The sequence below is a fragment of the Pelophylax lessonae genome, assembly GCF_965119305.1.
Source record: "Pelophylax lessonae genome assembly, chromosome: 7".
Taxonomy (NCBI): Eukaryota; Metazoa; Chordata; class Amphibia; order Anura; family Ranidae; genus Pelophylax; species Pelophylax lessonae.
Window position 1 is genome coordinate 226,787,536 of NC_138774.1, and position 15,096 is coordinate 226,802,631.

A 15,096-nucleotide genomic window follows, 5' to 3' on the forward strand; every position below is an offset into this window, starting at 1 on the left:
GGGGTATGGCGGGGAAGGGCAGAGGGCTTTGGATTTCAATGAAGACAGCAGCCACCAGCACAAGGGACACTTCTCATTGAATGTGTCCTCACTTATGCACTTCCCGCCCAGCCTATTATCAAATGACGGCCAGGCGGGAGCACTACTATCCTGGGTGGACCTGGATGTTACATGCTGTCCTCCAGGTGCGTGCATTGGTGGACACAGCAGAAGACAGATCGTTGTACCAGGCCAGTCCTGATACCACGTGATCGCTGTGACCAATCACAGCAATCACTTCAGTAAACAATGGCTTACGTTCTAAAGGCATGCATTGTGTACTATTGTGATCCCTGTGATTGGCCACAGTAAACACATGATACAGGGGCCAATCTGTACCATGTGATAGCTGTGGTCAGTCACAGCTATAGAATGTAAGCTCTAACGAGAAGGGCCCTCTGATTCCTCCTGTATTGAAACTGTACTGCCTGTCCTAACCTTGTAAAGCACTGTGCAAACTGTTGGCGCTATATAAATCCTGTTTAGTATTAATAATAATAATAAATACAATAGTACACAATTGCACATGAATGACCATTCATAAAACTGATTGCTTATAACAGTGATCAGATCATCACTGTAATAAGCAACCATAGTGGGGAAAAAAAAAAATTCTGATCAGCTCCCCAGAGCAGTACAGTGTCATTATGCTACATAGCGACCCTGTACTGCTCTGGTAACAGTATGTAAAAAAATAAATTTGTAAAAAAAAAACAAAAAAAAAAAACATACTGTCACCAGTCAGTGTCCCTGATCACCACCACACCAGTTATATGATGACACTATACTGCTATGGTGAAAGTATGTGGGAAAAAAAGTTTGTATTTAAATTCTTCATTTTCTAAAAAAAATCGTGACAAAAAATTACAACTCCAAAAAACTGACCATGCTTCCTACTAAATACGTTGGACTGTATACTTTCCCAAAAAAAGGGGTTATTTGGGGGCATTTTAGGAGCTCCAAAAATGAGATCGGCCGTCAGAACATATATACCATAATTAGAAGACCCTATAACTAAACTCTATAACTGTAACAAAACTTAGGCTTTAAAATGCTCATTTCAGCTGTAGAAGCCCTAATCCTAGCTATTGTTAAGGCTTCTGCGACCAAAACGCATTAGATCTTGACCATGTGTGGATTTCTTTGCCTTAGCAATCAACTTTTTATACTGATCTCCAGCAGAGTGCCAGCTTGTCACCGTGTGATACATTGTCCCTGGGTTTGAGGATGGTGGGTTACTTTAGGCTGTGTAGGGGGGGGGGGGGATTAATGCAAATTAACCCAATTACTTTCCTAATGTTGCTGGGTGAGACTTTGCCACCACCACCACTTGCCTCCCTCCCGCTAACCACTTTTATAGGAAATCAGTTTTGTAGTGTTCATTTCTATCCTTCGGTTTGGCAAATGGGGCCCCAATCAAGTAGGACACAAAAATGTGACTCTAATTAAATAGTTTATACTGCTAGAGCTGGCTTATTCCTCAGAGAAAGATGTCATTATTGGAACCCCTATGCACATTTCATAATCAGCTGAGGTGATGACAAGAGGGCATATGATGTTATTTTATCACAGAAGAAAAAAGTTTGCTGTGGTTGTGTCTTTATATTTTTCTGCGCCATTGCGTGTCTTTTTTTTTTTTTTTTTTATAAAGAAAGAAGAAGTGATGCATCTAAGATTCAAAGATAAACAAAAAAATAGCTATATATTAAGAAGTTACCTAAGTTCAAAAAAATACATATATAAATATATATTATTTTCCATTATATGTTTTGGTGGCACACTGTTGATTCAATTTAGGCATTCAAGGCAGGGCACCAAAAAAGCACTATATTACTACTGTTGTCTTTGTGTGTAAAATATGCACTATAAGAATATATTTATTTTTGGCAATTTTGAACTCTAAAATTAAAAAAAAAATGTATATAATCTTTGATTTATTGAAGAATTTTGGTACAAAACAAAGCACTTTGAATTATTGAAGCAAATTTTTAATTTACGAAGACAAACACCATTAAAGTGTACCTTAAGCCAGAACTTTTTTGTTTCTAGTTTTGAATTGGGTGGAGGGGAGTTAGAATAGCTGTTGGAATTATATTGATCAGAGGGTAGAAGACAGGTGGGGGGTGCTGGGTCTCCTAACCCCTTTCTGCTTATCCCAGTGTATCTTTGAATAGTTTGGAATGTCCGGGGTGGCAGGAAGGATCGGCGATCGTGTGACCATGATGCAACAGCTCGGTCTTTGTGCTAAAACAGCACTGCAAGTGCGCTCTCAGCACATAAGCAACGTCCACCCTTTTGCAGCCGCACATACACTATATTGTCAAAAGTATTGGGATGCCTGCCTTTACATGCACTTGAACTTTAATGGCATCCCAGTCTTAGTCCTTAGGATTCAGTATTGAGATGGCCCACTCTTTGCAGTTGTAACAGCTTCAACTCTTCTGGGAAGGCTGTCCCCCTGGTTTAGGAGTGTCTATGGGAATGTTTGACCATTCTTCCAGAAGCAAATTTGTGAGGTCAGGCACTAATTTTGGACAAGAAGGCCTGGCTCACAGTCTTCGCTCTAATTCATCCCAAAGGTGTTCTATCGGGTTGAGGTCAGGACTCTGTCCAGGCCAGTCAAGTTCCTCCACCCCAAGCTCCCTCCTCCATGTCTTTATGGACCTTGGTTCATTCACTGGTGTGCAGTCAGTGTTGGAATAGGAAGATCCCCAAACTGTTCCCACAAAGTTGGGAGCATGAAATTGTCCAAAATGTCTGGTATGCTGACTTCTTAAGAGTTCCCTTCACTGGAGCTAAGGGGCCAAGCCCAACCCTTGAATAACAACTGGCTAGCCTGCACAGAGTCCTGACCACAACCCAATAAAACACCTTTGGAATGAATTCGAGCGAACACCAGGCCAGGCCTTCTGATCCAACATTAGTGCCTGACCTCACAAATGTGCTTCTGAAAGAGTGGTCAAACATTCCCATAGACAACTCTTCTGTGGACAGCCTTCCCAAAAGAGATGAAGCTGTTTTATCAGCAAAGGGTGAGCCAACTCAATATTGACCCCTACTTACTAAGACTAGGATGCCATTAAAGTTCATGTGCGTGTAAAGGCAGGTGTCCCAATACTTTTGACAACATAGTGTATGTGTTGAGAGGGGGTTAAAGCAGTAAAGAATCCGGAGCAAACAAAATTACTAATTACCCCTCAGGATCCCTCTAATATTATAAGTCCAGTAAAAGTTCAGGTTAATAGTACCAAGACCTGATGAAGGAGGATCCTTTGAACCTCTAAAACGTGTTCGTTTTTGTGGTATAAGAGTCTTAAGAAAAATAAAGCTGAATTCTAAGCAGATATAAAAGACGCAATTTAATTCAACTTTCTAAACATGAATTCATCATTAAATGTATTTATTAGATGCAAGAAGTGTAAGCACCTGTGTGTTGACAAGACGCATGCTGATACACCGTTTCCCTGAAAATAAGCCCTACCCCGAAAATAAGACCTAGCATGATTTTTAGGGATGGCTGCAATCAGGGCCGCTGATAGGGGGGGACCACCAGCGTAGGGGGCCCGAGCACACAGGGGGGCCCACACAGAGAGGGGGGATTAGTGATGGATAGAAATACAGAAATCTTCCTCCAGCACCCGAATCTGATCTGTCCCTCTCCCTGCTATCCGCTTTTATCTGTTGAGAAAGAGACAGTTGTCCCTCACTAATCCCCTTCCCTTGTGTGGGCCCCCCATCCCAGCACTTATCTCTCCTCAGGAGTTTATTTGTAAATTGTAACTTTGTTTCTCTCTCTCTGTCTCTCTGATCACTGAGCCCCAATTGCCCAGCCTGTATATTTTTCTCATCTCATCTTCTTTTTATTTAACATAGTTTTTTTTTTTTAGATTTAGCAGGAATTATGCAAGTTATGTTATATTTGTGTCTGATAATAGTGATTTTGTTGTAATTTTAGCTAAATATATCTTTAATATTTTCTTGGGGGGGCCCTGCCGGGTAGTCTGTATGGGGCCCCGCGATTTCTAACAGCAGCCCTGGCTGCAATATAAGACCTACCCCAAAAATAAGCCCTAGTAAAATCCTTGATCTCAGCCCCTCCTTCTGCAGTATTCGGAGAGGGAAAGTAGAGCTCCGGAGGGTCACGTGAGTGCCCAGCGGCGCTGTAAATATGGTATTTTCCACAATAAAGTTACAAAAGGAGACACACTGTGACTGCACATTACATAATCTTTTTACAAAATCCATTACATATTTTTACAATGACTTTATCCAAGGTTTATTTTTGGGATTACAGAATGTCATAATGCTGACTCCTGAGCTGACAGGGAGAGAACTTTTTTTAACATTTCATTATTTTATTCCAGGTTTTTTGGAACATTAAGAGCCGGTTCACACTGAGGCGATCCGACTTGCCGGGGTGACCTGTGAAGTCGCAGTGCACAGCGCACACCGTGACCTCGGAGCGACATGCACGGACTTCATGTCATTGAAGTCAATGCAGGTCGCTCCAGGTCGCCCCAAAGTAGTATAGGACCCTTTTTCTAAGTCGGAGCGACTTGTGTCGATCCTATTAGAACGAGTCCTGTGCTAATCTATGGCAGGCGACCCACGGCGACTTGTCAGGCGACCAAGTCGCCTGACAAGTCGCCCCAGTGTGAACCGGCTCAAAGAGGGCTAAACGACACAACACAAGCACCGTGCTGTCTACCATGCTTTAAAGGATCAGGATATTTATTTTAGGGTTACGATCCCTTTAAGTACGTCTTTTTACATACCATAGATAAATAAGACATCCCCTGAAAATAAGCCCTAGTGCGTTTTTTGTAGCCAAAATGAATATAAGACCCGGTCTTATTTTCGGGGAAACACGGTAGGAGAAGAGAGCAGATTGGCAGAGAGATGAACTAATCACTAAAGTGGTTCTCCTTTCAGTGTCCAGTCACAGACTGGGGGCAGAGGGGGGTCCATGGTGACCTGAGCTCAGAGGATGGGGGTTTAATGATGTAGACCATCAGAGTGGGGACATCTAGCGGCAGAAAAAAAAGCATTGCAGGGAGATATCTTTGAATTAATTCTGAAATGGGCTACTTATTTTAATCTTATTTTTTTCTGCTTTAAAAAAGGTTTTGGCTTTAGATATGCTTTATATAGGGAACCCGAAAGAAGCAGGTAAAGTGTTAACTTGGTCTAATTAAGCTCGATTTTCAGCTCGGTACCGTGCGCTTTCCTTGCCGAGCAGACAAATTGCTCAGGATGACATTTTGCACAAAGAGTAGATTTCCACAACAGACACAACAGGTCACTTGTGCAGTTAGAACAGATAAGAAAATTGTAGCCTGGGAAAGTCTGGCAATGTTTGTGGAATGTGTAAGATATTCCGTTATCAGAGCCAGCCTCGGGTCAATTCAGATGTAAAAAAATAAATAAAATGTGGCCATTGTCAATAAATAATGGGCCACTTTGGAGCAAGGTCTACTTCAGCTTCCAATTGGCCAATCCCAGTTATGCTTTTGTAAGTTTTGTAAGCTTTATATCAGTTGAAAAGATATACTTGTGACTTTTGGTTGATATCACAAAGTATGAAACATTAAAGACGTAAGCATGAAAACTAATATTTTTTATATGTTGATGGTGTGCTCATGGCCATTTTCATGACAATCTGTAACTTTATTAAAAGCCACATAATAATATATATTATAATATCATATACCGTATTTTTCGGCGTATAAGACGACCCCCCTAATTTTCAAGTTAAAACATAGGTTTTGGGCTATACTCGCCGTATAAGACTACACCCCTTCCGAAGCAAGGCAACACCATTGAAAAACATCAGATTTCTCATAGATCTCCAAGGTACCCCAAGTACTGTAATACATGTAATCTCTAATAATATCTCCAAGGTACCCTAAGTATTACCAGTAGATGAAATCTCAAGACGCTGGCTGTGCGGGAATCCTGCACCGGTATACCGTATGTACCGTAGCTTCAGTATACATACTCTCCCTGATTGGCTCAGCGCGGTACACTATATGTTGTCAATGCTACGGTACATTCGGTATACCGGTACAGGATTCCCACACAGCCAGCATCTTGAGAGATTACATCTACCGGTAATAATTATACTTAGGTTACCTTGGAGATATTATACTCGGTGTATAAGACGACCCCCCATTTTGGGGGGATTTATTTGAGGTTCAAAAGTAGTCTTATACTCCAGAAAATACAGTAATATGTGTATTCTTAAAGCGGTTGTATGATCAGACCCCAAGCTAAATGCAATCAAAGATGGTACAGTTCCTGCAGTAATTAGTTTGCACTAATGCTCCTTTTTTTGAAGGTAGCATAAATTTTAGATGTTTTTTGAAACGTAGTCTGATGGGAGAAGTTGGGTTATGACCAAACGTTTGTGGACCATCACATCTACGGTGCCTATTCAACCATTTGTGAGGTCAGGTACTGATGTTGAATGAGAAAACCTATCTCACAATCAGCATACCATTTCATCCCAAAGGTGTTCAGTAGGGTTTAAGTTAGGGCTCTGTGCAGTTCCTCCACTCCAAACTAGCCAAACTATGTCTTTATGGAGCTGCCTTCACCGAACTGTTACCACAAGGTGAAAAAGCAAAAGTGTCTGATGACTTTGCCATAGCATTTACTCCACTCTTCTCGGAAGGCTTTCAACAAGAATTTGGTGTGTGTCGGTGGGAATTTGTGCCCAGTCAGGTATTAACCACTTAAGCCCCAGAAGATTTTACCCCCTTCCTGACCAGGGCCTATTTTGCAATTCGGCACTGCGTGAATTTAACGGACAATTGCGCGGTCGTGCGATGCTGTACCTTAACGAAATTGACGTCCTTTTTTTCCCACAAACAGAGCTTTCTTTTGGTGGTATTTGATCACCTGTGCGATTTTTTGATCATGCGCTATAAACAAAAAAAGAGCGTCAATTTTGCAAAAATTATGGAAAACAAATAGTGCAGCGCTAACATAAAATGAACCATGTGTTTAACCTTCCTAGCGGTATTCCCGAGTGTGACTCGGGTAAGATTTTAGTGCCAAAAGCGGTAACCCCGAGTCACACTCGGGGTAGCGCTAAGAAGATCGCTGGATGCTGGAAGAGGTTTTACTTACCTTTTCTCCGGGATCCAGCGAAGACTGTGAGCTTCCTCCCGATCGTCTGCGAGCCCCGGCTTCCGTCTCCGGCGACGTGACGTCCGCCGGGGGGTGGAACCGGCGGCAAATTCAAATGTAAAATGCACCAAACACACTGATACCATTCAAAATAAAATAAAATCACATTACATTGCCCCCCAGTGCCCTTTCCTGCAGTTTTACTGTACTTTTTATGTAAATATATGTATATATATATATATATATATATATATATATATATATATATATATACAGTATATATATATATATATATACATATATATATACACACATATACATATATATATATATATATATATATATATATATATATACACACGTTTATATATATACACGTAATTCTTGTGAATGAGCAGCCCAAACCAACTGTATACATTATATATATATATATATATATATATATATATATATATACGTATATATATAATATATATATATATAATATATGTATACATAATATATGTATACATACATATATATATATATATATATATATATATATAATAAATGTATACAGTTGGTTTGGGCTGCTCATTCACAAGAATTACATGCAAAATAATGGTACCGCTTTCAGCACCTAAAATCCAAAAGAATCATACCGCCAGGGAGGTTAAATTGATATAAATTGGTTACCAAAAATGACAATAATTGGTGCAACTCAAAACTAATAAAGTGACCAAAAAGGGCAAATATGATCAATAAATGTGCATATAAGTTAGAAAAGTCCAAACTTCCAAAAGTGTATATGCAAGATCCAGAGTGAGTGGTAAAAAAGGGAGACGTCGAATTCCCAAGAAGAAGATAACTGGAAAAACACCCGTGACAAATCTGCTGTAATGGCTGCTTACCAGACAAAATGGCCCCCAAATCAATGGTCAGGCCACATACGCTGAGATAGATATCTGAACACTCCTCTTAGTAGGATCTTAAGTGAGGCAATCAGTCTCTCCCAGGTCGTCGGTGACGGCTCCCATGTTGGCGGGTAGTGAGGTCAGCATTTTCTTTTTATATTAATTCACTTAGCGCAGGATCTTCTTGTTTTTCATCAATTTTGCAAAAATAACAATATTTTTCAAAATTTTTTATATGAAATTCCCCAAAAAAAATGAAAAATCAACATTTTTTAACATTTTAGGCCAATTTGTTTTATGCTACATATGTTTGGTAAAAAAAAAAAATCGCAAACAGCGTATTTTGATTGGTTTGCGCACAAGGTACTGTGTTTACTAACTAAGGTAAATATTTTTGTCATTTTTGTTGTTTTTTTTTTTTAACGAGTAATGGCGGCGATCTGCAATTTTTTTTTTGCTGGACTGCGACATTGCGGCGGACAGACCGGACCCTTGACTGACATTTTTGACACTTTTGGGGTGTTTACCAGTGACATTACTACAGTAATCAGTGGTATACATATGCACTGTTACTGTGAAAATGACACTGGCAGGGAAGGAGTTAACTTTATTTGAGAAGGAGGGGTTAAGTGTGTCCCTAGGGGCGTGCTTCTAACTGTGATTGGATGTGGCTTGAGGTGTAAGCACAAAGATTAACGGTCCTACATAGCAGAACCGTATGATCTCAGTTCTTACACAGGGGAGAATGACAGGCAGCTGTGTTTACATTAGCCACCTGCCTTTCTCCCGCTGTAAAGGACAATCGCGAGTACCCGGCGGACATTGGGTCTGCCGGGCACACGCGCAGGGGGGTCCATGAGCGAGCGGGAGTGCGCCTCCAGCGGCGCGCTCGCTCCCCAGAGCCTCACAGGCTAGTGACGTAGATCTACGTCGCTTTGCCTGTGAGGGGCTGACTGCCGACGTAAATAGTCGTTAGGCAGTCGGCAAGTGGTTAAGGTTGGACAAGAAGACCTGGCTCACAATCTGCAGTCCAGTTGATCCCTAAAGGTGTTTAGTAGGGTTGAGGTCAGGGCTCTTGGCAGTTCCTCCACACTAAACTGGTCAAACCATGTCTTTATTGAGCTGGTTTTGACCACAGTCTTTCTGGAACAGAAAATGGTCTTTACCAAACTGCTACAACAAGGTTGGAAAGTGTCTAAAACGTCTTTGTTTGCTGTAGCATTTACTCCGCTTTAGTTGTAAGGCTTTCGCCAAGAATTTGGAATGTCAGTGTGATTTTTTACCCAGGTCAGGTATTGATGTTGGGCAAGAAAACCTGGCCCACAGTCATCATTCCAGTTAATCCTAAAAGGTGTTAAGTAGGGTTGAGGTCAAGACTGTGCAGGTCGCTCAAGTTCCTCCACATCAAACTCATTAAACCATATGTTTATGGTGCTGGCTTTGTCCACAAGGGCACAGTCAGGCTGGAACAGAAAAGGACCTTTCCTTAAAATAGTCACAAAATATCTTTGCATGATGAAGCATTATCAATATCTTCCACTGAAAGCACCAGAACTTAATCATTTGGAAAGATGGGCATCTAGGTTTGGTCATTTGATAGATGTGATGGTGAGGTGTCCACAAAACTTTGGCAATATAATAGGGTATTTTTTATTAGGTATAGTACGATTCAAGGAGGTACTGTAGATAATTGTTTAAGAACCAAAAATGTGTGTCCAATGTTTACTCGTTAGCAATCCTTCTCAATGTTATGTCTGAGCCAAGGTTTCATATTTCTCATGGAAATTTAATTAGTGATACAGCATACAGGGCCACCACAGATGTTCAAGATTATATGGGGGCATTAATGTATTCAGTCTACAAGTTGTTGCCCTTCCTAAATCCTGAAAACATGTCTTCTTTGTAGACAAGACGTAGGAAACCTTTAGCAGGGTTATTTTAATGATGCATTTTATGCAGTTGGTCAATAACTCTTTGCAGAGAAATTTCGTCATTTGTGGGATGTTTTTCTACAAGGGGCTTTGTTTTTTTATTAGCTGTAGTTTTTCACATGACATCAATCTTACACTGAAAGTGCATTGCTATGTCACTGTGACCTCCAGCTCTTTAGCTGTTTAAATAGCCGATGATACGTTTCTCAATCATTAAGCTAATATTTATTGAGTGTCCTGTAAATATGATTGTGTAAATTGGGCTCCAGTTCTCTGCCCAGCTGCAAGCACATGATGAGAATACGTGCATTCAGCATTGCATATCTGACCGGGCATCACTGTCTGCTTCATTCAATTATAGCATCTCTTGTAAAGGGTATCTAAAGCCAAAAAAAATGTTTTTATAATTTTTAGATGAAGGGGTTGGAACCTCTTGTAAGTTTTTTTGCGGTCTGTGGCCACATTAGGGAGATTCACCCTCTGTATTTGTCCTGGTGGCCATTGCTGCCAGGGATAGACTGGGAGCCTTCAGCTTAGGGGGGGGGGGGGGCACCGCCAACTAGCCCAGGAGCATAACTACTATTAATGGGGTCCCAAAGCTATTTTTTGATAAAAGCCCCCACCCCCTCCCCCTCTGTCTCCCTGAGACCTGGAAACGTCAGTTGGGACAACATTAAGTATTGTTTAAAACAAAAACAGGCAGCTGTTAACATAGTAAATACGCTACTAGGGACTAGTGCTGTGAATAGAGAAGAGCACCAGCGGCACAGAGAATTAATCAATTCAGGAGTAATTCTCCACCAAGCTACTCAATAGCTGATCAGCACTTATAAGATCAACTGATCTTTGTAGGAGTATACAATCTTGTGTTGGCCAGGTTAATCAGAAGCTCTGAAGCCAATAAATCTAATCGAAGATGATAGGGTGCAAAGAAGATCTAACTGATCTTTGTAGGGGTATACAATCTTGTGTTGGCCAGGTTAATCAGAAGCTCTGAAGCCAATAAATCTAATCAAAGATGATGGGATGCAAAGAATATCTATGACTAGCAACAACATGATCCTGTACATCTGACATCACCTTTTCTGGAAATGAGACATAAGACAACCTCTCTAGTGGGGCCACCTCCCTAGCGGGGCCCCCTTCCCACCCTCCCTAGTCGGGCCCCCTTCCCACCCGCAAGCCTCCTAGCAACTGAGTAAGCTGCTCTGGCCATAGTTACATTACTGAACTCGCCTTTTTGTGGTAGGGACAGATCTCTGGGGTGTAAATAAATAAAGGATACCAGTCAATGTGTGCCATGGTTCCAAAGTCATTAGTGACTAACATGATTTATTGGGACACATCTTTTCACATCTTCCAGTTTCGGCTTCCTTAATGGCTCTCGGCATTCAGTCTCTTGACATCTCAGAGCTGCTAAGGAAATTGGCCCTGGAAGACTTCCCCATTGACAGAGGCTGTGATGGCAGGCCTCAGCGGTGTACAGATAGCTAATAAACACCCAGCCAGCGTTGCTGACTGCAGATACTGCTCTGGTTGATGCCTGAATGGTGAAACATCTCCGCTCAGAGCCATCAGCCCCAATATCCCCTAGATCAGCCTTTTTCAACCAGGGTGCCGTGGCACCCTGGTGTGCCTCCTGGGTTCCTCAGGGGTGCCTTGGAAAAATGCCTAAAAATTGCAACAAATTGAAACAGGTTTTTACATTGAAGCATTACAATCCTGGGCACCATGCGGGTCAAGCCATTGGCATCCTGGCAACCAATGACATTGCATAGAATCCTTGTTTACTCCTCTTCTTCCCCTCTCCATCAGCACTGGGGTCACATTAGCAAGTAGAAGAAGAGAAACTAAGGAAGAAAAGAAACCCTAGAACACTAGTCAGTACCAGTTTGCAATAGTGGAGGAATAAATGACTTCTAACATTGGATGGCCCATGTGTACGGATGTTGCTGCTATATGTAAAACTATTAGTTTTGTTTTTTTTTTTTTAGAATGGGGTGCCTCGAGAATTTTAAAGGTTGCCGCAACTGAAAAAAGGTTGAGAAACACTGCCCTAGATTATTCTTCCCTTGATTGTCACTGAGACAGAAAATGATGAGAAATCCAGAATTTTACATTTGCCACCAGGACAGGAGGCGAGGGGTAATTGGTCAATAGTGACAGCATCTAAGAGGGTACTTCCGTTTCTTTGAAGAAATTTCCTCTTACTTTCTGCCATATCTACTGACCAGGAGGTAAACGTAAAGCTCCACGATGGGACATAGACAGCAAAGAAAATCCTGCCACGATTTCTAACCTATTTCTCACTCTACTTAAAAACTAAAAGTTCTGGCTTTAGGTCTACCTCACCTACAAAGCTTACACATTAGAAAGACATAATAATCCTTTTTACTTGTATATTTGTTAAGTCAATTCCTACTTCTGGTCAGAAGCCTGGGAAATACATGAGTTGCAGCTCTCTCTGAACAGAACAAGTGTTATTCTAAACCTCTGCTGGGTCATACGAAGCTCATGGAGATTAAGCGTTTTGACATGAGTTGGGCCTGAGTAAAAATGGTACATGCGATCCTATCAGTACGTAAAACGCCAACTACCTGTCTACCTTTACATAACATGCTCTACATTAAAAAGTTGTTAACCGTTGCCTTTTTTTTTCTGCTTTGCTTTGTGATATTCATGAAAGCCTCACAGTGCCAAATAACTACCTAAGATGTAAATATATGTAAGCATTTTTATCATTTAGCTACAAGGTTTTAGCAGCCGATTATATTCCTTTAGCTACACATGTGCTGCTAAAAGCTTGCCAGAGTTGTGTCTAGCTTACTGCTTACTCTGGATTGCCTAGCTCCGGGTAAATTGTTATGAGGTTTTTAACTATGTTGCACGATACTTGTGTTACACGGTATACATTGCCTTTTATCTACCTGACAAGAACCCCCACATCATTTCACAGGGACTTTTGAAACTACCTATTTAATCTGTAACTTTACCTGCGATACACAGTCCTGGAACAAATCAGAGGTGCACTATCAATTTGTCAAGTTTTAGCATAGTAAAAGGGATGAAGCCAATTAAATGCCGTGCTTTCTACATAATGTATGGCTGTTTAACATAATTTTTAATGGCGACCGGAACAAGGCAGTGCCTTAATCCTCCTGCTGTGGTCGTCCATTGGGCATTGGAAATGTACGAGCTTCGAGAATGATTATCTACGTACACTAAATGACCAGAAATCTGTAGACATCTGACCATCACACTTACAGAAACTTGTTGGATATCCCAATCCAAAACTATGGCCATTAATATGGACATCCCCCTTTCCCTTTTGCGGATATTTCAGCCTTCTTTCTTCTGGAAAGGCTTTCCACAACATTTTAGAGTGTCTGTGGGAATTGGCATCCATTTGGGAGGTCAGGTATTGATGTTACATGAGAAGACCTGGCTCACAGTTGGCATTTTAATTCATCCCAAAGGTGTTCAGTATGGTTGAGATCAATTATTAAAATTGGATGAGAAGACGTGGCTCCTAATCTGTGTTCCGATTCATCCCAAAGGTGTTCAGTAGGGTTAAGGTCAGGGCACTGGGCACAGGCTGCTCAAGTTCCTTAATGCCAAACTGGTCAAACCATGTCTCATTATGGCCCTGGTTCAGTGTTCATCCCATGGTGTTCAGTAGGGTTAAAGTCAGGGCACTGGGCACAGGCTGCTCAAGTTCCTTAATGCCAAACTGGTCAAACCATGTCTCATTATGGCCCTGGTTCAGTATTTATCCCATGATGTTCAGTAGGGTTAAGGTCAGGGCACTGGGCACAGGCTGCTCAAGTTCCTCAATGCCAAACTGGTCAAACCATGTCTCATTATGGCCCTGGTTCAGTGTTCATCCCATGGTGTTCAGTACGGTTAAGGTCAAGGCTCTGTGGAGGCTATTTGAGGTCCTCTACACCAGTGGTCCTCAACTCCGGTCCACAGGGCCCACTAACAGGCCAGATTTTAAGTATTACCTTGGGGAGATGCAGACTAGAGTACTGCAATCACTGAGCAGCAAATGATATCACCTGGGATGTATTTCAGTTTTCTTGCAAACCGGGCCTGTTAGTGGGCCCTGAGGACCAGGGTTGAGGACCACTGCTCTACACCAAACTCCTCAAGCCATGTCTTTATGAAACTGGCTTTGTACACATGCAGGGGCAACAGTCATGCTGGAACAAAAAAAAAGGGCCTTCACCAAACTGTTCTCTTTAAGGCTTGAAGAGCCCAATTGTCTAAAATGTCTTTGTATGCTGTAGCTTACCAGTACCCATCTCAACTCATATGAAGTGTGGTCCACGATGCGATGGTCAAGTGTCAACAAACTTTTGGCCATATAATGTTTTGCACCAGGTATGAAATCACGGCAAATGTTACAACATCCATTACAAAGCTGATGTTTTAAAGGACACCTTGTAATAGTGCTTGGTACCTGCTTCCCAGGGAACAAGGACTGACAGATATGATGCTTCAGATGCCTGGGCCACAAGGCCTCTTCTGATCTTTTGCCTTTAACCACCTTTTTGCTGCTACTTAGATGACTAGTTTGCGCTGGCAGCGATGGGTTAAACCAAAAAAAGTCATGCTGTTACTATGTAGGTCCTGGAGAATATTTGCTTTTTTTTCTTCTTATATGATTCTTATGTGAAAAGGAAGATGCAAAAAAAATCATTTTTTTATTCATTTTTAGAATGTTATTGCTGTCATTTTTTTTTTAAAAAGAAGTATGTATATGAATTTTATGTTGATGTGTAAACCTATATACTGATCGATATATCTAATTGTCATGTAGAAACTAGTAAAACCATTCTGCATCTTGTATTTTTATGATTTGGCTGAACACCCTTATAAAGTTGAATGTGATTTCTGCTACAGTCTGTCGTTTGTGTTTTCTGCCTTTCCTTCTTTAGCCCAAGGAGACTCTTAACTGCTGAAGATTTGTTGAATAACCTAATGTGGTCAGGGTGACCTACCGTTTCTGCGAAAAGCAATTAATATTGAATGTATGTGCCCAGATATTTGGGAGGTCCGGTATTCATATGAAGCATTCCAGAGATGTTCAGCTTAGAAAC